Raw genomic sequence first — 23,727 nt, forward strand, 5'->3', positions numbered from 1 at the left:
GCCACATTAAGTTTGAATTCAGCATCCAGGTGTGGCGTTTGAGCAGACTGTGGTTAGTGCAAGCAAGGAAGAGGTCCAAGATGGAAATACCCATTTAAGATTTATCAAAATATAGACAACTTGAAAGCCGTGAAGCCAGGTGAGGTCACTAAAGGCATGAGTCCTGATAAGGAAGAGGAGGACTAAAGATGTGAGTCCTAGGGAATGCCAATGTCAAGAGTTCTAGAGAAAAAGAAAGGGAACCAACCAAGGAGACAGGGAGAGACAGAGATTAACTAGGAGGAAAAATAAGAGACTGTGATCTCCTAAGATTTTCTAGAAGGAACGATGACTCAATCATGCAGAATTGCTGATGGTCTAGTAAAGATGCAGGCTGAGAATTGACCATTGGATTTATCATCAAGGAGGTCATTAGCGTCATCCACCTCTGACCTCAGCCCACCCAGCTTACTTCCTCTGCATACCACATGGTCCTTTCATGATGCGCCTCTAGGCTGTACTCATTTGATCTCTTTAAATAGCTGTGCCTGCACAAAATAGCTGCATGTCTGCAGTCTTGAGACATCTTCACATGGATGATTCACTTACGTAACATAAATGAGCACCTACTGTGTGCAGGACTGATCGAGATAGAATAAAGCTGCTAAGTCAATCGTGTTGTCCTCTGCCCTCTTCTTCTAGCCTAAGGAGTACAGCAAGACTTATACAGAATTTGTTATCACAAAAGAATGTGATTGATACAGTAAAATTATGGGAGCTCGGAGGACAGAGAGATTTTCCCTGGGGGTCAGTGTTGAAACCATGTGCATGTAGCTTTTGAGTTTGGTCTTAAAGGATGAATAGGATTTGGATTTCAGGAGATGGAGTGGAGAGAAGACTATTTTAGATAGAGGGAAATATAAGAGCAAGGGCATGCAGGTGGGACAGCTGGAAGGGTGACACTGAGCCTGACGGCAGGGTACAGGAAAGAAAGAAAAGAAGGTGAGGCTAGAATTTAGGCTGGGACCTGGTGAAGAGGACCTTAAAAATTAGAAGCTGGGCTTTTATTTTTTAGCCCATGGAGAAATCATTAAAGGTCTTTGAGCTGTGGAGTGGCGTAATCATAGCTCTGCTGCTTCAGGAAGAGTCATCTGGCTGCCTGTGCAAAACCATCCAGGAGAAAGATAATAAAGACCTAAATTAGGGCAGCTGCAGTGGGAGGAGGGGGAGGGGCCGTGTGAGAATCCACAGAAGCGGAATCCCCAGGACCTGGCGTTGGAGAGTGTGGGCTGCCTGGATTGTAGCTGGGGCTCTGGGCCCTCCCTAAAGACCACATGCATGCGTGTGTGCTTGCTGAGTCGCTTCAGTCATGTCCCTATAGACTGCAGTCCACCAGGTTCCTCTGTCCACGGGATTCTCCAGGCAAGAATACTGGAGTGGGTTGCCATGCCCTCCTCCAGGAGATCTTCCTGACCCTGGGATCAAACTTCTGTCTCTTATGTTCCCTGTGTTAGCAGGTGATCCTTCACACTAGTGACGCCTAGGAAGCCCCCTTCTTCAAGTGCCAGGTGGCCTTGGTGGCTGCTCTTGCTTATCACCTCCACCCCCATCCTCTTCCAAACTGTGGGTGCTCAACCTTCACCTCAATGAAATGAAGCTGGCTTATTTTTGGAACTCTGTGATGCCCATGGTCTCTGCATTTAAGAAACAAATTAACGCTGTGCCTTTTAGGACTCTCCATCTGCATGGTGCCCACTCAAAATAGGTAATTGTGGAGATGTGAGCAATGTGCGCTCTGGCAAGGGCTCCTCTAGGTCACCTCCAACCTCCAATCTCTGATCTGTTTCATCTGATCAGTTGCATACAGCGTTTTCAGCAATAGTTGAGCAAAAGGAGTTCTCAAAGCCTCAAGAGGGTAATCTGCAGTGCCACCCCCACCAGCAATGTCCTAGGAAATGCCAAGTGACCCAGATGGGGTCCAGGCAGCCTGCCTGATTATTCTTCCTCTGAAAATGCAGCCTCAAGAGCGTAGCCTTTGTACCAGAGGTTAGAAACCCCCTCTCTGCCCAGTGATTCTTTCAGCATCAGCTAGAGTGGACTGAGACATGGCAGGTAATGATGCCCAGGGGATCATTACTGAGTTCGGCTGCGAGGATGGAACCCCAGGCTGTAGGGGGAAGGGCCTGGCCTGCAGCCAGTCCCAGGATCCCAAGGCAAGTGGCAGCGACGGTGGGGGAGCAACCTTTGGGGCAAGGCTGGCTTCCTCCTGAATCTGCCATAAAAGGATAAAAGTGCTGCTATCTCATCCGCATTGGGTAGCATTGCTGGATGATAAATTTTTTATAAGTGTGGATTTTCCTCTCTTTTTGCAATGAGTGTGTGTGTGTGTGTGTGTGTGTGTGTGTGTGTGTTTATGCGTGTGCACGCTTTCATACAGTTTGCAGCCTATATGTGTTAACAGATGGATTCAGCCTCATCTTTATCTAGTGTTACAGAAGATAAAACTGAAACCGGGTGATATGCTGCCTTTTCAATTTAAGAGGAAAAACACTTTTTAAAATGCCTTTAAGGGAAGCCCTTCTGGTAGAAAAGAGCGGTCCAAAATATGGTCTGGCTTTACCCACAAGGCGGACCACAACAGAACCATTTAAAAGTGATTTTTCTCCTTCTCCCCGCCTTCCACCTGACTTCTCCAAAATATATGATCCCTGTGTCAGAAGTAGGCCAAGCTTTAAGGCTGTCATGAATTATGTATCAAGAGACATCCTTACCCAGGAGTCTTGAACGAATGCCCCATGGTTTAAATTTTATAGACTACCTCACCTCCCCCACAGTAGCAGCATTTTCTGTTGCTGCATTCTTCCTGAGATGGAAATAGAAAGTGTTTTACAAAAGGCAGGACAAAACGTTATGCTAATAAAGGTAATTGTGCAAGGCTTGGAAACGCTCCCCTGTGAAGGCAGATTTAAGCCCTGCGCTCCAGGTACTTGGGTGAGCAGCCTGCCACGGCTTTGGTCTTTCCTGATTTCAACAGGAGTCAGACATCCCCAGGGTTTCCCTGGTGGCTCAGACGGTAAAGAATCTGCCTGCAATGCAGGAGACCTGGGTTCGATCCCTGGGTCTGGGAATATCCCCTGGAGAAGGAAATGGCAACCCACTCCAGTATTTTTTTTTTATTTTATTTTATTTTTAAACTTTACAATATTGTATTAGTTTTGCCAAATATCGAAATGAATCCGCCACAGGTATACCTGTGTTCCCCATCCTGAACCCTCCTCCCTCCTCCCTCCCCATACCCTCCCTCTGGGTCGTCCCAGTGCACCAGCCCCAAGCATCCAGTATCGAGCATCGAACCTGGACTGGCGACTAGTTTCATACATGATATTATACATGTTTCAATGCCATTCTCCCAAATCTCCCCACCCTCTCCCTCTCCCACAGAGTCCGTAAGACTGATCTATACATCAGTGTAGAATCCCAAGGACAAAGGAGCCTGGCAGGCTACAGTCCATGGTGTCCCAAGAAGTTAGACACGACTGAGTGACTAACACAACAGCCATTCCCAGAGGCAGGACTGGTGGAGAGGAGAAACAGATCCACTGGGCAGGTCTCCCTGCCCACCTTTTCTGGCAAGGACTTTTGCCATTTCATCTGAATAGCAAGTATGTTTTACCCACCTATGTGTTCTGTAAGATTCAAGCTGAGGTTTGTGAAAATAATTATTTTATCTGAAACTGAGGACATTAACTGGATAAACAAAAAAGTTGGGTGTTTGGTGTTTGATTTTTTTTGCCTCCTTATTGCTAACCCGTGAATCGGAAAATGAGTCCTGAACACACAGGTGCCCTGGGCGAGACGCTCCCTGGGTGCAGAATCCCAGAGGGCCTTCCGGACAAGAAGGCCTGGGGCTGCGGGCTGTGGTCTCCTCTGCTCTGAGTGCCATGACCTACTCTCCGTTCATTCTTCTGGGGAGTGCATTTTCATATTTGATAGCCTTGAGATAAGCTAGGGGTCATTCTTCATAGAGGCGTCTCATTTTTTTTTAATCTTTAATAAACCTTTTATTAAATATCTCATTTCATCCCTGTAACACGCTGGGGATATGAAGCACACAGTGTGTTTCCCTCATTTTAGAGGTGAAATAATTGACAGCCAGGATGGAATAGTGTGTACACACACATGTGCTCATGCGCGTGTGCACACACACGCAGAGGCATGATGTAAAATATAAACCTGACCACGTCACCCTGTCCCTGACAAACGGTGAAAGGTGAACAGTAGGAACCAGCTGCCACGGTGAAGGGTAGATTCCCTTACAAAGCTCTGCTGGCCCCTGTGGTCTGGCTTCCATTTCAGCCCAGGTTTCCCTCCCACCTGACCTATTATTGTCTCATAGTCCAGCCATACAGCAGAGGATGAGATGGTTGGATGGCATCACCGACTCGATGGGCATGGGTTTGAGTAGGCTCTGGGAGTTGGTGATGGACAGGGAGGTCTGGCGTGCTGCAGTCCATGGGGTGGCAAAGAGTCAGACACGACTGAGCGACTGAACTGAACTGAACCAGCCATACCCAACTCACAGAGTGTCTTACATTAGGAGCTTCATCACCTCCATTCATTTTTATTGCCTTATGACCTCTGTCCTCTTTCCCCCCTCTCCTTCTCAACCCCCATGTTGGCCTGGCTAAGTCCTGTGTGGATCCCAGACTTAGACATTAACCCCTCCACGAAGCCTTGACTGACTGGATTCCCACCACGTGGATGGAGTTCGGGGTCCCCCATTTGTGCTCCCACACGAGCCTCTGCTTCCCCCTTACAGCAGTCACCAAACTGTATTTTAATTCTTGTTTCTTGTCTTTATCTTTCCTGCTAGCTCCTGAGTTCCTAGTAAACACGGACGAGGGGGCCATACTTTGTTCTCAGAATCTTTATCCCCAAATGGAAGAAACACAGAAAGCTAGTGACAGGCGGCAGGGCAGACCTCAGTGGGATTCCTTCTCCTTATTGCTGTACCTCTGTTTGGAGGCACCCCCATTCAAGGGGTCAGCCCACTAGGCAGGGTTTTATACTGTCTCCTGTGTCGTTCAGTTGCATAGCTGCTCTCAGATTCCAAGATGAGGTCCCAGGAGGCATCTTATTTATCTCCTCTACTGACCCAGGCCCTTGGGGCCACGTCTAGAAATATTGACCATTTTCGTAGGAATTTTTTAGTAGGAAAAAAAGTCAAGCCTGCTCTCAGGTCATTCTGAAGATGATTAATAATGAAGCAAAATGATTTTTTTATTTTGTAAAATAAAATGCAGGCGTTACTGAAGACATTATTGTACTGTTTCTTTCAATATTAGGACTGTAAATGAAAAAGAAAATAATTTGTTTAAGGCAAGAACATCGGAATCAAAGGGATTCACTAGTTTCAGTGCCTTCCTTTGGGCTTTAGTGCCTTTCTTTACTTCTCTTAGCCTGAGTCATGACCTGTTGCTGGGTCATGGACATGAGAAATGAATGAGAGATGAGCATGGAAGGGGCCAAGTTCAGCCAAGGATGGAGCCAAGTTCTCACCGAGTGGTGGTTACTTTGTAAATTTCTTTCCCTGAAACTACCCTGCTTCCATCCTGTGGCCCCAAGTCCTACCTGGACCACAATTAGCTTATGCCTACGCTCCAAGAAGACTCTTGAGAGTCTCTTGTGTTGCAAGGAGATCCAACCAGTCCTGAATATTCATTGGAAGGACTGAAGCTGAAACTCCAATCCTTTGGCCACCTGATGTGAAGAACTGACTCATTGGAAAAGACCCTGATGCTGGGAAAGATTGACGGTGGGAGGAGAAGGGGAAGACAGAGGATGAGATTGTTGGATGTCATCACCCACGCAATGGACATGAATTTGAGTAAGCTCCGGGAGTTGGTGATGGACAGGGAAGCCTGGCATGCTGCATGGGATTGCAAAGAGTTGGATACAACTGAGCGACTGAACTGAACTGAATTCTCCAAGTTTCACCATTTAGAGTTCAGAGACCTGAACAAAAAGACTCACTGAGCAGTCACAAAAGTACCCTCAACTAAGAGTCAATAGAAAACCCCACAACAGGCCTGGGGCAGTGCACCCCTCCCCTGGGCCAGGGGCCCCTCATTCTTAAAGAGGATTGGGGGAGGGGAGCAGATACTCAGGTGGCTTCCAGCCCTGGCATCCTGCGAGCCTAATTGGTAGCTGAGTGACCTGTCATCAGTCGACCAGGATAAATCAATAGACCCTCGTCATTCTGCTGGCAGCTCTGGTGCCTGAGAAGCCGCTGGGTCCAGCTACATCTAGAACTAGCTCTGAACCCTTGGGGTTTTAATTACAGGGCTTTGTGAGTCAGATGGCTCATGGTCAGGGAGACACTGAGGGGGGTCCCGTCCTGTCATCTGCTCCCTGAGAAATGGGCCGCCTCTCCCAGTCCAGCCCAGGGACAGGGAACTGAGAGGCTCGCCGGGGGTCTTCCAGGAAAGACTTGTGGCAAAGCTTCTCCCCACAGCCCTGCTGACTTCAGGCCCCAGAGGAGTTGGGGCAGTTGGTATGTGGCATGTCATCGCTTTTCTCTTGTGAGCATCTGGGCCATGCCAGCCCGCTTCCCCTGGTGCTTGGAGGGTTTCTTAACCAACGCTGTTTCTGCTTCGGGTGGTTTGTGCTAAATGCATTTGCAGTCCCAAGTGGTACAAGGGATAAAAGGATTGTCTTAAAAAAAAAAAAAAGTGGTTTGTGAATGTGTGGAAAGCCAGACTGCCTGCTGTGTGTTTTTAACAATCACCTCCCCAGAGAGGGTTCAAAAACCTCACCTTTCAAGATGCTTCAACTCCCATTAGAAAGTGACTTAAATAAGGTTGCTTTTCTGACCACGGCTGGCTGCTGTGACTGTCAGGCTGGTGATTATTTGTTGAAGCTGAGTCCCCGGGGCTGGGATGTCACACCATTTCCTCCCATCTCCCTCCCAGAGGAGGTGAAATCCCTCTTGTCAGTTTCTTCTAGCTGGTGTCCCTGTGATGGAGGGTGCGCACACACGAGTGTGAGTCTACTAGAGAGACTACACTTTGGGTCCCAGCTAGACTCATTGCTTTTCCCACAGATCATTACTGAGCACCTACTGTATGCCAGGCACTGTGCTGGTGCAGAAGCTCATATCCTTGGGCTGTCGCCCTGTAGCACTTACCACCCTGTTCTGCACCCACTGACCCTCCAGGGTTCCTCCAACTGACCCGAGTTGCCTTTATTTTCCTCTTGGATGCTGATGTGTTCAGGGAACTTCAACAGGCCACATGTTTAAGTATCTTTAGTTCAGGGCTTCTCAACTTTGGCACTACTGACATTTGGGGCAAAATAAGTCTTTGTTTTGGAAACGTCCTGTGCATCGTAGGGTGTTTAGCAGTATCTCTGGCCTCTACACACAAGACGCCAGTCGCACTGCACACACTCCAGCTGTGACAACCGGAAATGCCTGCAGACGTTGCCAAATACACCCTCACAACTTTGAAAGTGAAGATGAAAGTCTGTCAGTCGTGGCCGACTCTTTGCGGCCCCATGGACTCCTCCAGGCCACAGAATTCTCCAGGCCGTGGAATTCTCCAGGCCAGAATACTGAAGTGGATACCCTTTCCCTTCTCCAGGGGATCTTCCCAACCCAGGGATCGAACTCAGGTCTCCCGCATTGCAGGCGAATTCTTTACCAACGGAACCACAAAGGAAGCCCAAGAGTACTGAAGTGGGTAGCCTATCCCTTCTCTAGCAAATCTTCCTGACCCAGGAATCGAACTGGGGTCTCCTGCATTGAAGGCAGATTCTTTACCAACCAAGCTATCTTTACGTTTACTCAGATGCACTTAGGTCCACCGTCCTCCTTATACAGTCATGTGTCAGGAAAGCAAGGATTCTTTGCTCCCAGTCTACAGTTAAAGTCATTGAGGATCAAGAAGGAGAGAAATGTGCTCAGGCCAAATGGTGAGTTGGGAGCACAGCTGTGGCTACAGTTTGAATCCCCCATCATCCTAACTCAGTGACTTCTGATGGATCCATTGAGTTGTGCCTGGTTAATGTTTAATAACTGACCCTCTGGGGAAAAACATAAACAAACCTGACTAGGAGTGTTTGCCAATTTCCACAGTGTAAGTATTCCCACATGGGCGGTTTCTAATTATAAGACCTCACTGAATGTGAAGTTGGGAAGACATAGGTATAATTGGCTCTGGTGAGCTGGTGCCGTGGGTGCTTCTGTCCACACAGCATCCATACAGTGGTCTTTCTGTCTTCCAAACCTTGTTCTTCTACGCTTTCTACCATAAACACACACTCTTATGACTGTGAGGTATGATTGGGGGTATGATTAGACTAGTCAGGGTTTCTGATCACCTCTGGATAACTATAGAACAGTTAGAGTGGAATTTTCTCCCTTTTCTTTTAGATGGACATCCAGTTTCACAATCTTTCCATCTAAGGAGTTACAGGAGCTCATCAGGAGGGTCTCCTGGACAGAATGAACTCTTAGGCAGGAACAAAGTGTTTTGCCCAGCATCAGACAAGTTGAATGGGAGGTACTTAGCGGTACAAAGTAGTGATGGCCACTGGGCTGCAGGGTTCCATATATCATTCCAGAATACCTAGGTGGAATCTTGGCTGGAGTTTTAGTTCAGGCATGAGCTCAGCTTCTGTAAGCCTCAATTTCCATGGCTGTGAACATTGCCTCATCACTGTGGTTGTAAAGAACAAATGAACTGTCTTATGTCCCAGTCTCAAATGCCTACTCTCCCATTGGCTGGTCAATGGAATGGCTGAAGACTACATTGCTGTAAGCTTATTAAGATCAAGAACCTGGTGGGCTACAGTTTATGGGATTGCAGAGTCAGACATGACTGAGCACTTAGTTGGTCTTGACTCTTTTTACCTTGGTCATGGTTCAATGCCATTTGCTCCTAGCCATCTTCTCTGTGGTCCAGCATTTGACGTGGGGAGGGGACCTTGAAACTGTGGGAGGAATTCTCAACTGAGTTCTTATCCCACTCTTGGTACCACCTCAATATATAAACTCAGGAGTACTTTGGTGTCACTGGAGCGTAGGCAGGCTCAGCGGAGGGGCGGGAGTATGCCGTGACATTTGAATTTGACCTTAGAAGTGGTAGGAAGTACTAGCAGAGTTTTAAGCAGGGAACACACATCATCTGATATGCTTTAGAAAGCTCTTTCTGCAGAACATGGGTCTGAGTCCAGGCAGGATGAAACCAGTTGGGAGGCTGGTATAAGAGAACAGTCAAAAAGCGATGAAGCAAAAACGCTGACTGGTGCAGGCCGAAAGTGCTATGAGAGTTCAGACAAAACAGAGGTCCGTGTGGACTGGGTATCAGAAAAGTATCAGAGAAGACTTCTTGGAGGAGGTGAGACTGCTGCTGGCCTGGATGGATGGTAAAAAGGAGGGAGGTGTGTGGAGAGGTAAGTCTGGGCTGCAGAACAGGGCGGAAGAACACTGGGCTTAAAGTGAGAGGTTATATAATGGTGGTTCTCTTTCAGTATGGACCTGATCATGGAGAGATTTGAACACGTCTTAGGAATATGGGTTTCGTTAGAAATTAATGGGTCTCAGAAGGACGATGCATTTTTCTGTAGTCAGTCTGATCTCATCCCAGGCATTTTTTATGTCCATGGTTCCCCCTTCTCTCCCCCTAGGGCCAGGTGTAGGGTGTCTGGGACCCTGATGGGGAGGTGTGTGCATTTGCCCCCTACATCCCTGTGCTATTGAGAAAGGCAGAAGCCCTGTGCATCTTGAGGATGAATGCTGATTTAACGATTCCTAATTTGCCTCGCAACAGAGGGGGGCCCAGGAACTGGAGCAGCTGTGCTATTGTCTGAGGGTCCCCAGTATTTGTCTGCCTGGGCCAGGCTTACGGGCATCTTGTCATCAGCTCAGATAAGCCGGCTCCCAGCTGTCACTGCAGCCCGTTCTCATCACTGTTGCCGCTGTTGACAGGGACCCTCTCCTCTTCCTGAGCGTAATGCACGGCCCCTCATCTCTCCCATCCCTGCTTTGTGAAGGTGTGTCTGGCTCTGTCTGGGAGGGTGGAGTCTGACTAGCCTCATCACGTCCGAGAGAAAGGAGATTTGTACTTTCTTTGAAGTTTTAGAAAACAGAGCTTGCTGGGAAATGACATGAGCAGAATGTCATTACCACTGAGTCTCACGTGAGGAAAACTGAGGCTCAGAGGGGTAAAGCATCTCACCCAGGGTTGCACAGCAAGAGTCAGTGGGGTGAGAACTAGAACCTGTTGGATTTGACCTGAGGTGTCTGCAGGAGGACCTCCGCTTTCACAGCTTTCAGCAGAGGCCTGGCTTGTCAGAAAACCACTCTCTCCAAGGGCAGTATATAATATATATCCCAGGCTAAGTTCTTTTAGAAACACTCCACTGAAGGGCTGTCTTAGATCTTGAGAGCCCTGAGTTCCAAAGACCTCTCCATTCGTGATGCAGATAGTGCTGAGTGATGTGCTTGGGCTCTGAGAGAGATTTAGGGTCAGAGCAGAAACTGGAGCCCAGATCTCTCGCTTCTCAACCCCCTGTGCTTTGCCGCCTCCTACCCCTACCCCGACCCTACCTAGCCTCATGGCGTAAGCAAGGCCTCTGTAGAACAACCAACCCAAACCACTTCAATGGTGCCTTGTGTCAATGACCAGGGGCTGCTGGGAGTTTGCAGGTGGTTTGTGGTCCTTGGGTGGTACTTGCCCTGTGAGACTCTTGTGGCTTTTGGGTGCAGGAGTGCGGCCAGGCTTTGCACGAGGTGCTGGAGTGCAACAGGGTCGTTGGGAACTTGGACAACAAATGCCTCCAGCCAGACTGGCTCTCAGGCTGTGCTTAGTCCAATCTGGCCGTGGTACCATTTCTTAGTTACCTCCAGGCAGCACTGACTTCGAACTTCCATAACAATCATTGAATCTGATAGCCCAGGTCAGTTTTTTGCTCCACTTATTTAGGGGGCAGTTGTATTTGCTGAATTTGAGGGCTTCCCTTATGGCTCAGATGGTAAAGAATCTGCCTGCAATGCAGGAGATCTGGGTTCAATTCCTGGGTTGGAAAGATCCCCTGGAGAAGGAAATGGCAACCCACTCCAGTATCCTTGCGTGGGAAATCCCATGGACAGAGGAGCCTGGTGGGCTACAGTCCATGGGGTCACAAGAAGTTAAACATGACTGAGCACACATGCACTGCATGGACCACTTTTTTTTTCTTTTTGGACTGGCCACTTTTTATGTTGGGTCGCCCACATGCCTAAAAGGGAGAGATCATTACCATTGAGCAGACAGGGCAGCCAGGTGTCCAGGTGTCCAAAAATTACAGCTCGTGACTGTTGGGCACAAGACCCCAGGCTCTTTCCACAGCTCCGTCCTCCCACTAGTACAAAAACATCTGATAGACGAGCTCACTGCTTGGCCACACAGAAAGGATGGGCATGTGTAGGGTCCTCCACAACCTGATGCCAGCCTCTTTCTACTGTGTATCTGCTGCCTCTTTCTCCCTCTCTAGCCACCCTGAGCCGTTCACTGCCCCCAGGGAGGCTGGATTTTACAAACTTGGCCATGAGTGTTTGTCATTTGTGCAGGACTTTGAGCTCATTGTGATAGCTTGTGAAAATTAGGAAGACGTGGGCCCCTCCTCTCAAGGCACTTTCGCTCAGTGGCAGAGAGAGCATATGAACGTAAATAGCTGTGGTGCTTTCGAGGCTCATTTGATCTTCAGAGTAGCCCGGAGAGGCTTGCTCATGTATGTGGCTGTACGGCTGCACTGAGCGGACTTTGCATCTGAAGATCAGAGAGGTAGTGAGGGACCAGAGGTCACGGAGCCCAAGCAAGACCCAAGTTCAGGCTAGACCAAGGTTTCCTGGCTCCACCACGAAGCATTCAGTGTCTAGGCTTGCACCACCGCCGATGGCCGTGCATGCAAGCCTGTTAAGTTGTGCCCTCGTCCTTCCAGAAAGGGGGTGTTCCTGGAGTTGTAGCCTTGGGAAGGGAGGCAGGAACATGAAGGAGCCCCAGAGATCTGCGATTTGACTGTGCTGGTACTCAGGCTTGTCAGGGAGAGGAGGCTGATCTCCTTGGATCTCTAAGGTGTCTCCCACTCTCTGACCCCAGGGGATGACCTGATGGAACCAACCTTGTGATTGTCACACACGAGGCAGTCACGTGATGTGCGCCCGACGTCCGGCACCGAGTGAGGAAGAGTGAGGGTTGTGTCGCCCCTGTCCCCCTTTGCTCTCTGACGGTCTGGGATGGCCTGAGCCCAGGTTCTGTCACTGTCTGTCTATGGGCCGTTTCCTGCTCCAGTCTGGGCTCCTTGCCCTTAGCCCCTAGCGCAAGGGGGTCACATGCTGAGATAGAAGAAGCAGGAGTCAGTCAGGAGAACTGTGTTCTGATCTTGGTTTTGCCATCTACTTGCTGGGTGCTGTTAACTAAGTCCCTTCCCTCCCTGAGGTTTCAGGCATCCCCTAAATGGCACGACCAATAATTTTAATAATAGTAATAGCAATAACTTGATAGCAGTAGTGGGTTGAATTGTGGTTTATTCTCTCAGTTGTGTCCAGGTCTGTGCGACCCCGTGGACTGTGGCTCCTCTGTTCATCAGATTTTACAGCCAAGAGTAATGGAGGGGGTTACCATTTCCTACTCCAGGGTATCTCCCTCACCCAGGGATTGAACCCACATCTCGGCATCTCCTGCTTTGGCAGGCAGGGAACCCTGGCCACCGGGGAACCCCAGAGAGTTGAATAAGATAAGTCCACAAAAGATAAGTCCATGCCCTAAACCCCAATGGCATATGAATGTGACCTAATTTGGGGGAAAAAAAAAGTCTTTCTCTTAATCAAAAATCATCACTAGCAGACACTTCTATGCAAAACAAGAGGCTGGCTGTGTGCATTATTGCAGGGCCCTGCAGCCTGTGTCTTCACCAGTCCCTCTGGGGGTCTCTGGGCTCCCCAGTACCACTGAGCTTTCCTGAGCTGTCAGAGAATCACTGGACCAGAGGTCCTGGGATGCCCCTGATTAAATAACTGCAGGAAACAGCTCTTAAGAGAATGGACTTAGTGCCTGTTGCTCTCTTGTTAGCATTTCACTTGTATTGATGTGTGAGATTGATTTAAGACTGATTTCCTGTTTCAAAAGAACAGCAGATTCTTTTTTCCTCTTGATCAGAGATTCTTAAGAAGGCGGAAAAGAAACAAAAAGCTTAAGAAACAAAAAACAAGCTTTAAGTGCCGCCTCCCTCCTCCCCAGGCTCATAGAGTCAGAGGAGAGATCCCTGGACAGGTGGGTATAACCCCACACCCTCCAAGGGTTGGGGGATCGGTGCCTGCTGGCAATGGAGACAGGGCACCTGTCCCAGCCCTGCACCCCCTTCCAAGGAAGCAGGGTCTTGGGTCCTGTCATGGGTGGCGGTTTCTCCAGCAGGATGCAGCAGCTTCTCTTTGCAATGTTTCCTATCCTGTTGCCTTGGGCCGCCAGAGATGAGAGAGACGCCGAGCCCTCAGGTCTGGGGGACTGGCTGGTTATCAGAACACCTGCCTGTTGAGGTTCTGGGTGCGAGGGCACCAGGCGCCCAGCAGTGCTTTCAAAATCTATTGCTGAACAAGTCACACCCTTGCTTCCCAAATCATAGGATATCCGCTTTATCATCAGCTTGCCTGTTTTATCCGTAAGGCCCATGAGGCCAACAGGTGTAGAAGACTTTCTGGTGAGCAAAGGGAGAGTGGATTGTTGCAGAGGAGTGTTTGGGTAAATTAGAAAGCAGGAGATCATGCAGTAGCATTCTCCACCGAATCAGTGAGGCTTAAAAGAACCCACCCCCGGGACTGTGGTTATAGCAGGGTGACAAAAGGTCTTTGTGTGCCTGGGACAGGACTGGTTAATGCGTGTTGTCCCAGCGGCACGATTATTATTTTAATTTTTTCCTGTTTTCTGATTCATTGATTTCTGTTGCAGTCCCTCAGTTTATTTTTTATTTTTTTGGCTGCACCATGCAGCACGTGGGATCTTAGTTCCCTGACCAGGGATCGAACTCATGCCCCCTGCATTAGAAGAGGGGGTTCTCAACTGCTGGACCACCAGGGAAGTTCCCCAGCAGCATTATTAATAGGCCCGTTTCACTCTGGCAAGAACCCAGGTTTGGATCAGAAGCTGCTTGATTACCTTAATAGTATGTAACCATATAGGTGGATATGTAGCATGGATACATAAGTGGATACATAGTATGGATAAAGTGTGGATAATATGTCTAAGTTTAAAGACCTGTACCTTTGTGCTTTAACAGTTCAAAAGTTGGTTGTGGGTTAGCACCATCAGTCATGGGCAGAGCCTGTCACCATCTCATGACACACGTAGCTTAGAGGTAAGACCATGGACCAAAATGTCAGACAACAGTTCAGATCCTTGCTCCTAACCAACTAGCTACTTATCCTTTAGGATATGATTTAGCTTATCTCAACTATAAATTAAGAATAATCATACGGCCTTCTTAGAGTTTATGTTATTACCATATAACCTATATAAAGCATCTAGTTCATTTCTGATAGATGACAGGTGTCAATAAATGGTGGCTGCCATGATGATGACGCTGACGTCATGACTGTTGTTATTTTGGCTCTAGTCTCCCTGTCTGTGAAATGATGAGGGATGTTCTCTGTCCTTTCCTGCTCCCCAGTTCCTCCTGAGTCTGAATTCACCTGGCACCCTTAGAACCCAGGCTCCCTGGTAGTGTGTGCACTCACTGCTCTGGGTGAGAACTTTTGGCAGAGTCTCATTCACCAGCTGCCCAGTGGGTCCCTCCCTCTGTGACACGGGCGCTGAGTTCTCAAGAACACTATCCCTTCCATCCACCCTGATGTCTCTCCCGTCTTGGGTCCTCCCTCAAACCCTCTGCAGCCCACCTCACTTCCTCTTCCCACGAGTGGTGCTGTGTCAATACTGAAGCCAGGAAGTCCTTTACTGGTGCTGGCTGACACCCAGGGCGTGGGGGCAGGGCTGCCACCCAGGAAGGGCTGGGGACCAGAATCCTGGTCCTGCCTGCTCAGCACCTTTCAATCACTATTTCCCACCCTGGAGAGTTTCCTCCTTTCCTCCACCTTTGGCATGAAGGCAGTGTCTGCTTCTAGTGCGCCTCCTGTGTTCCCCGTTTCTTTCCACTAAGTGACTGTTCTGTGTGTCTCTTTCTTTCTTCTTTTTTTTAAAAATGTAACTGCTTTGGGATGGAGTATGTGCATGCTAAGTCACTTCATTCATGTCTGACTCTTTGAGACCCTATGGACTGTAGCCCGCCAGACTCCTCTGTCCATGGGATTCTCCAGGCAAGAATACTGGAGTGGGCTGCCATGCCCTTCTCCAGGGGATCTTCCCGACTCAGGGGTTGAACCCACATCCCTTAAATCTCCTGCATTGGCAGACAGGTTCTTTACCACTAGTGCCAAATGGGGAGACGGAATATTAACAGCATAGTAGTTAAGAGCAGGAATGGAGCCAGACTGCAGGAATTCAGCTCTTGTCTCTACTGCTCAAAAGCCAAGTCCCTTGGACAAGGCCTCAGTTTCCTCGTCTGTAAAAGCAGCTGGAAGAACACCTATCTGTCCAGTGTGTCAGGGAGTCACCAGGTCTCCAGTGTTCAGTGACGCCTGATGCACTGTGGGAACCTGATGAGCAGGAGTCGTATTTTTCTTCACACTGACCGGGGCTCCTGCTGCTGTGGGAGAGAGCGTTCTGAGGTTCCCTGACTTAGGGTGTAGGCCCTGCCGCTGGTTAACCTGTGGCTGGAACAAGTAGGCTTTGCCCTGCTCTGGATTCTGAGTCCCCTCAGCTTGGAGGGCAGGCAGGTGGTCTTCCAGGCTCTCCAGTTCCCTCACCGTCTATAGGTATCACCTTCTGTCTGTCCAGTGGTTCCACTTTCAGAACCATTCAAAAATGGCAGACACACAGACGTCCTAAGCTATTTCTCAGCCCCCCGCTGAAAGGGGGAGGCGAGGTGGGCGGTGGACAGGAGGCAGTGAAAAGGTCCCAGGTCACTAGACTGGAGAAGGTCAGGAGATGCCCGTTCTGGTTTCGGTTCTGTCCTGTGAACCTGGAGAAGTCATTTTATGTCTCTGGGTTTTAGCTTCCCCATTTTTAACATGGGCTAATAACACCATGCTTTGTCCCTCTCTTAACACATTATTGATCTGGGAGTTTTTTGCAGAAACTGATGCCTGTGACCAGCCATTTGTAATGTAAGTGAATATTGGAACACTCCGGTCAATAATGTTTGGATAACAAAAGATGTATTAATACGTCTCTGGTCAAAAAGCTGTTAAAATGACCAAAGAAGACAAGATATTGACAAGAGAGGCTTCCCTGGTGGCTCAGGTGATAAAGAAGCTGCCTGCAATGCAGGAGACACGGGTTTGATCCCTGGGTCAGGAAGGTCCCCTGGAGGAGGGCATGGCAACCCACTCCAGTATTCTTGCCTGGAGAATCCCATGGACAGAGGAGCCTAGCGGGCCACAGGTCATGGGGTCGCAGAATCAGACACCACTGAGCACAGCACTCAGGTGCTGCCACAGCGCCGCCTACTGGTGGTCTCGGGTGGTGCTGGTTTCCTCCCTGGGGCAAAGGGACAGTGGCTGTGGCTCCGGTCATTTGTAACCATGGCAACAGAAGCAGACCCGTGCTGATGTTGTGTGAAGTTGGGCTGCTGGTGGGGACCAGAGGCGGAAGTTGTCAGTGTCTTTCTTCACTTGACTCTGTGCTCCCTGACGGATCTCTGGCCTGTGGGTGACTCAGACAGGAAACCGCCAGCCGTCCCTTCAAAAAGCTTGGACTCCTCTCAAAGATACGCTTGCTTTTCATTGCTCTGTGTTTGTTTGGATGGTGGGGGAGTAGTTTACAGAATCAAGGCCAGAGCCCTGGAGCAGGCTTCTCCTTGGGAGGGTCTCCGTGATTGAATGGACAAGATGGAAGGAGGTAGGACCCTGTGAGGGCTGGGTGAGGATCCAAGCTATCTAAATGCTGGTCTGTGGGCCAGAGCCAGTGATGACACAGATCTCTCCAGAAGCTTGGCCCCAAATCCAGGTTGGGCTGTACTTTTTTCCTTTTTTTTTTAGCTTCTCTAGATGCACAACAAGTTTGGGGAACCACTGGAGTGGGTTGGACTGGTATCTAGGACTTGTCTTGGGGGGGGACCTCTGTATTCCCTGCCTACCATCTAGTACCCATTCAGATCCTGTAAAGTATTATTAGTTTTGATATTACAGAGTGATCAGGTTATTAGTTTAGCTTTCTATTTGTGTGGTTGTTCAGCTTACCAGGTGACTGCCAGCCTCAATGGTGCCCACTGGGAGTTGGGGGACTTTCGTTGTGTCTGTAATTAAGTAAAGTGAACAAAAGGAAAAGATTCTGGAAGTACTTAGAGTCATGGTCTGGAGGAGACCCAGCATTCTGCTGGCCTTGACTCTCTTAGTATTGCGATAGAAGAAAGTGTGATTCTTGCCGGACCCCACTGGGGGAGATCAAGTCCTAATCAAACACATGAAAATGGTTCTAATTTTGAGAGCATTTGAGCAGGACAGGGGTGGGGACGGGATCATACCCCCTGATACTGATTGCCTCGAAAGTTCCCAGGTCCTTTTGTGACACCTCTGGCTTCAGCCACAACCAAGAGGTGAGAGAGGTGGTCTCCCCTGGATTCTTCTTTAGAAAGCCACTGTAGTCAGGGGCCCTGGCACACAGCGCCCGTGGGGGGCACCCTTCTCCTTGGCCTGTGCTCTGCTGGGAATTCACGGGCACGACCCCAAAGGTGGAGGAAACTAACTTCTCTCCCCGGCCCGACCCCGATCCCCCCACTCCCCACCCCGCTACCACCATGACCTGGTTTCCCAAAATGCAAGGCTCAGAAATCCCTTTCTCATCAGGCAGGAGTTGCTGTGTTTTCTCTATCATTTCCTTCCCTTCCCCCGCCACTTCCTGTTTTTTCTTCCCCTTTCTCCACCCCCCATCATCTCTCCAGCCTGTCCCTTGTTGTCCAAGACCAGGAACAGAGGCCGGCCGTTGATAATCATGATTTCCTGACAGGCCCTCTGGCTGCTCGGGGCCAGGGCCAGCCCAGCATCTCTGGGGCACGTGAGCCCTGGTTGGCAGCACACAGGAAGCCAGGGCCCTTCGAGCCTCTTGTCTGAATGAGAATCTAACGAGAATAACCCTTCATGTCCTGACAGCATTAACAGCTGCCAGAGAACTTTTGCCTGCCTTCAAGCTAACACACTGGAAAATAAGACAGCTCCTAGTGTTTTTTGGCCTAATAACTGTAGTCCAGTTTAGATGAACAAAACACGGATTTTTGGAGTCAGAGATGAGTCCATGCCTAATTCTGCACCGAATTTTCTTTATGACTCTGCAGGGCATTCTAGTTCTCTCCAACTCAGCTCTAGGTCTAACCTTTTGGGAAAATGGAACTCATGGTACCTTTAGGGGAAGTTTTTGAGGATAAATTAGGAAACTATATCTATAAGATTCACATGATATGAATGCTTTGCTTCATGAATGTGGGATCCCTTCTTTGGTTTTGATGTTTTGCATAGAGGAGTGGCTGTTCAAATGTACACTGTTCAGAAAAATCACATAATAAAACAACAAGGTCCTACTGTGTAGCGGAGACATTGTTTTGCTGACAAAAGTCCGTCTGGTCAAAGCTATGGTTTTTCCAGTAGTCATGTATGGATGTGAGAGTTGGACTAAAAAGAAAGCTGAGCACCAAAGAACTGAGGCTTTTGAACTGTGGTGTTGGAGAAGACTCTTGAGAGTCCCTTGGACTGCAAGGAGATCCAACCAGTCCATCCTAAAGGAGTTCAGTCCTGGGTGTTCATTGGAAGGACTGATGTTGAAGCTGAAACTCCAATACTTTGGCCACCTGATGCGGAGAGCTGACTCATTGGAAAAGACCTTGATGCTGGGAAAGATTAATGGTGGGAGGAGAAGGGGATGACAGAGGATGAGATTGTTGGATAGCATCACCGACTCGATGGACATGAGTTTGAGCAAGCTCCGGGAGTTGGTGATGGACCGGGAGGCCTGGTGTGCTGCAGTCCTTGGGGTCACAAAGAGTCAGACATGACTGAGCGACTGAACTGAACTGAACTGAACTGTGTAGCACAGGGATCTATGTTCAATATCCAGTAATAAACCATAATGGACATACTCAGATATATGTATATATGTATAACTGAATCACTTTCTCTGGTAGCTCAGTTGGTAAAGAATCTACCTGCAATGCAGAAGATGTGGGTTTGATCCCTGGGTCAGGAAAATCCCTTAGAGGAGGAAATGGCACCCATTCCAGTATTCTTGTCTGGGAAATCCAATGGACAGAGGAACCTGGCAGGCTACAGTCCATGGGGTCGCAAGAGTTGAACACAACTGAGTGGCTAAACTACTACCATAACTGAATAACTTTGCTGAATACCAGAAACTAACACAATATTGTAAATCAATTATAGTTTAACAAAAAAAAAGGTGGGGGAATCACATAATGGATGATATCCATGGGAGGAGAGTCCATGTGTATTTCTGTGTTTTCTTGAAACATGTAGTGACAGATAGACAAAAAGAGACAGACAGATCAGCTGACCTAGGGGCTGGGTATACAGACGACTCTCATTAAAAAACCAACTCCACCCACCACTGTGCTCATGGGTCCCTCTCTTCCATAACAGTATTTTTCTGGCATGGGAAAACCATGCCAACCACATGCCTGAGGTGGCCTGTTTTACTCATTCAGCTCCCAGGGGGTAATACTACAAAAAACTACAAAAACAGCATTCTGGAAAAAGTGCCACCTCTCTTTTGGAAAATCTGTTTTAAAAAAGAAAAAGAAAAACAGAGAGTTCCATTCAGGGTCAATGACCACTTGTTTGAGAAGTCAGATGGGTCACGTGGCTGCTTTTTAAAAATTTGTTTTAAAATTCCAGAGGCCAAAGAGTCAGAGACACGTTCTGATCTGGAGTCTTCCTCCAAGTGGCAAGACCCTTGAGTGAGGCTCTTTTCTTCTCTGAGCCTCAGTTTCCCCAACTACATGTGACAAGGTTGTTGTGTTTCTTCCGTCCCTGGTAATCGGTGATTCTGGGGCTGTCTCTGCTCTGCGTAAATGAATGTGTTATGGCCAGAGTAGAAGAGGAAATGGCCTCTCCTAGTAACATGACTTGTGTTCCCTTTCTGCAGATTATCACTCACCAGGGAGAGAGAAACCACAGGACTCTCAGGGGCCACAGCCCTGACCTGGGGAGCTAGACTTGTCTTGGCTGAACAGCTGCTCATCTGATTCGTTCCGTCAGCCTGGATTGGTGACTCCGAGTCACGGGAGAGATCTCCAGGTAAGAAACAACTGTCTTTGCTTTTAGCCGACAGCACGGTGATGACCAGCATTTTTAGTGCAGAGAATCTATGATATTCGGGCTTCCAGAATACCCAGAAGTCTCAAGGATGGTCCTTTGGCCAGATTTCTCATCTCTGATTGGAACTCATGCTTACACCACATACATGTACAAGGAGAAAAAAGAAAAAACAAGGATATAATAAAGAACTGATGTGTATTTCAAAGTAGCTCATTCTGAAGTGGTCAACTGTCCCCAGGTTCTGTAACTGCATTTTGAGTGGGAGCATTTGCTACATGAGTCTTCTGAGTGTTTAGGCAAGAAACAGAGGAGCTTGAAACATGGAGGGGGAGCAGCTCAGAGCTGTTGTTGTAGGTTGCTCTGTCCCTACAGAATCCATCTGAGGGTTTCTTTCTGCCCATCCTGGCCATCCAGATTAAGACCAGCAAGGAGAGAAGTGGCTGACCTGGCATGAATTTAAGCCTCATGCCAGAGGCCTGGTTGGTGTCTCACTTGCTATAACATTTTGGGAGGTAAAACCAGCTGAATTTCCAGGTAAATTTGGCACCGCGGTGCACCACTATGGACTATGGTGCCCTTGCCTCTTCCCTCATCGCCAGCACGTTGCCTTTTTCTCTCCCACCGCCTCCCAGTCAGTTTTGGATACTTTTCTTCTTACCTGGAAGGGGAGAGGGTCACACCTACTTGAACCTCTTTGAACATCGGCCTGACACAGGCTGACATTCCTCCCAGGTGACCTAAGATCTGCTGATTTTGTCTGCTGGGACTGTGGGGTATCAGTGCATCTCCTTTAAGCTGGCCCAGGGCACCCACACATCCGAGGTCAGCAGTCACGAAGGAGGTGACAATACGCCCTGATGACCACACGCCCGTTTGTTACTCTTTCAGTGTTTGCTGCTGTTACCTTCTGCTGTCTTCTCCTAAAGCTCATCTTTTTCATTTACATATTTTTATTTTCCCCTGAAAAGCAAAATCAGAAGCATTTCATAAAGCTTGACAGTACAGAAGGTAAGGCCAGGTGATTTCGCAGGTATTTTCCAGTTCTGAAGTCCTGGGGTTATTTTGTCCCAGACTTGTTCCTTATGCCAGATTCTCATTCTTGGGGGAACTGATTTGTCTTGTGCTCCTTGCCTTTCTTCCTCTTATGATTTCTTTCCCCCAAGGGGTCCCTGAGTTGTAGCATAATTCAGAGGAAGGAGAAGAGCTTTTGAAATTAGACAGACTTGATTTCACATCTCAGTTCTGCTATTTATTGGTTGAGTGATTTTTGCTTAGATCATCGTAAATTCCTGAGCTTCAGTTTCCCCACCGTAAGATGGGGACAGTCCCTGCTGTGATGAAGGCTTGTGCTTAGGCTCCAAGGAGACGATAATGCATTGCCGTGGGTTCTTGCAGATGGTAAATCTCAAAAAAATGTCAGCTTCTTTCCCCGGTCATCCTTATTCAGAGGTATTTCAATACAGCTTTGAGCCCCCATTGAGCTCCCTTTGAACCTGTGGCCAAAACCCTAGGGACAGGCTAGTCTACACACTTTACTGTTAACAGCTCTCGATTTCAGCATTCCTCTTCAGTAGCAGCCTTCCCTCTTCTAGCTTTGACAGACCACCTTCTGCAGTTCAACTATTTGACGGTTTGCTCTGTTACATCTCACCACCCTCCCAGCCTCTTGAGTACATCCTTTGTCCCATCAGATAGTAGCTGAAAACTAACTCATCACCAGCAGCTTTCCCACTTCAGACCAGCGTACTTCCAAGATCCAGACGAATGTCCTTACAGCTAGGATCAGCTGATTTGGGGGCAGATTTCCTGGCCCCTCAGCGAGACAGTTAGGTTTCAAGCACATGTTTGTCCAGGCCCACAGTGTTGGTTTTCTTCCTTAACTGTTAGCTCTTATGGGGCATTCTTTTATCCAGCCATCCATGCATTCCACAAATATGAATGAAGCATGTCTACACAGCAAGGGCATTCTTGGGGTTAGGGTTCTGTACAAAACAAAGCAAAATTCCTGTTTCCTTTGAGCTTGCATTCTGATGGGATCAAGGGCGTGTCAGTAAATAAACAAGCATATATTATCCCAGGTAGTACTAAGTGTTATGGAAAAAATAAAGCAAAAAATAATGACCATAAAGCCAATTCACAGTGATAGCAGTACCTGTATGCCTGTAGCCCCCAGCCTCCTGTTTTCAGCAGGATACCAGGGAAGCCCCCCTGACTGGGTGTCACTGGAGCAGGATCCGAACAAAGTTGGGGACGGAGGCTTGAAGGAAAGTGGGAACAAAGGCTGTGAAGTGGGCATGTGCTTGGGCTACAAGGAGCTGCCAGTGGCCAATAGGATTGGAGCAGACGGAACGAGGGACAGTGGAAGGAGGTGAGGACAGGAGGCGTGGGCAGGTGGTGCAGGCCTTGTGAGCCACTGTGAAGACTTGGGCTTTTATGTTCTGGTTGACTTTTCCAGAGCCTCCTCTACCCTTCCTCCTTCTTCCCCAGAATATCTCAAGGGCCTCATCCCTGAAACATCCTGCAATAGAAATGAAGATGGATGTTCTTGCCCAATAGAGTACTCACCATTCATTCCCAAACCTGTATTGGGCACTCGGTAGTGAGACTCTGGAGATAAATGAGACTTGGCCCTGTTCTAGGAGCCTGTGGCCAGGCACTGGTTCAAGGCTGCTTGGAGAGTATGCATGGATAAATCAGGTCCAAGTGAGCAGTTGTCCTAATTTGGTTACTTTGGAAGCAATTGCCAGAGTGGGAATTTTCTGCTGGTACCTCCCACAAGTTGCTGGTACTAATTTTCTTGGAATTCATTCACCTAGACTGTTGCCAAGCCTGGCCTTTTGGGTTGAGGGAGGATCAATCCATTCAGCAAACCTGTGAGTGCCTATTCTGTGTTGGTACCAGTGCTAGACACCTGGGGAAAAGATGCTGAGATCCAGCCCCTGCCTCGGGTGGTTTATGGTTTTCCTGAGAAGCCTGCTAGTAACTATACAGCACACCACTTATCAGATGAGAGTGGGTGTGAGGGAGCCAAGAGATGGAGCATTTGGGGTAGTGAGCTCCCCGTCCCTGGGAGAATATAAGCAGAATGAGGGGCATAGCTGAGGAAGCTTCCTAGGGACACACTATCTCCACTGAGTCCTGGAAGTGAGAGGAGTAGTCTGCCAGGTGAATAGCAGGGAGAGCGGGAAACTTCAGGGAAAGGTTAGGCATTTCCAGGCAGAAAGGGGGCGTACACAAGGGCTGCCTCTCGGAGGACCTGTGAAGGTGAGGTGAAGGTGAGGTGAGTCTGAGCAAGAAAGACTCATTCAGAGACAGAAGGTGGGAGGACTAACCAGGGG

The 23,727-nt window shown here is 48.6% G+C and overlaps 1 protein-coding gene across 3 annotated transcripts in view; it reads left to right on the forward strand.

Annotated features, from left to right (window-relative positions):
* Positions 1 to 23,727, forward strand: part of CYRIA (CYFIP related Rac1 interactor A) — a 102,459-nt gene that overhangs the window by 23,401 nt on the left and 55,331 nt on the right. For 2 of the 3 annotated variants that reach the window (XM_061433265.1, XM_061433263.1), the window contains exon 2: positions 20,217 to 20,368. The gene's annotated coding sequence lies outside the window, so the exon portion shown is untranslated. Of the gene's footprint in view, positions 1 to 16,743; positions 16,968 to 20,216; positions 20,369 to 23,727 lie in introns of those variants that run through there. The other variant, XM_061433264.1, reaches the window with a different exon arrangement.

The sequence above is a fragment of the Bos javanicus genome, chromosome 11 (assembly GCF_032452875.1).
Source record: "Bos javanicus breed banteng chromosome 11, ARS-OSU_banteng_1.0, whole genome shotgun sequence".
NCBI lineage: Eukaryota > Metazoa > Chordata > Mammalia > Artiodactyla > Bovidae > Bos > Bos javanicus.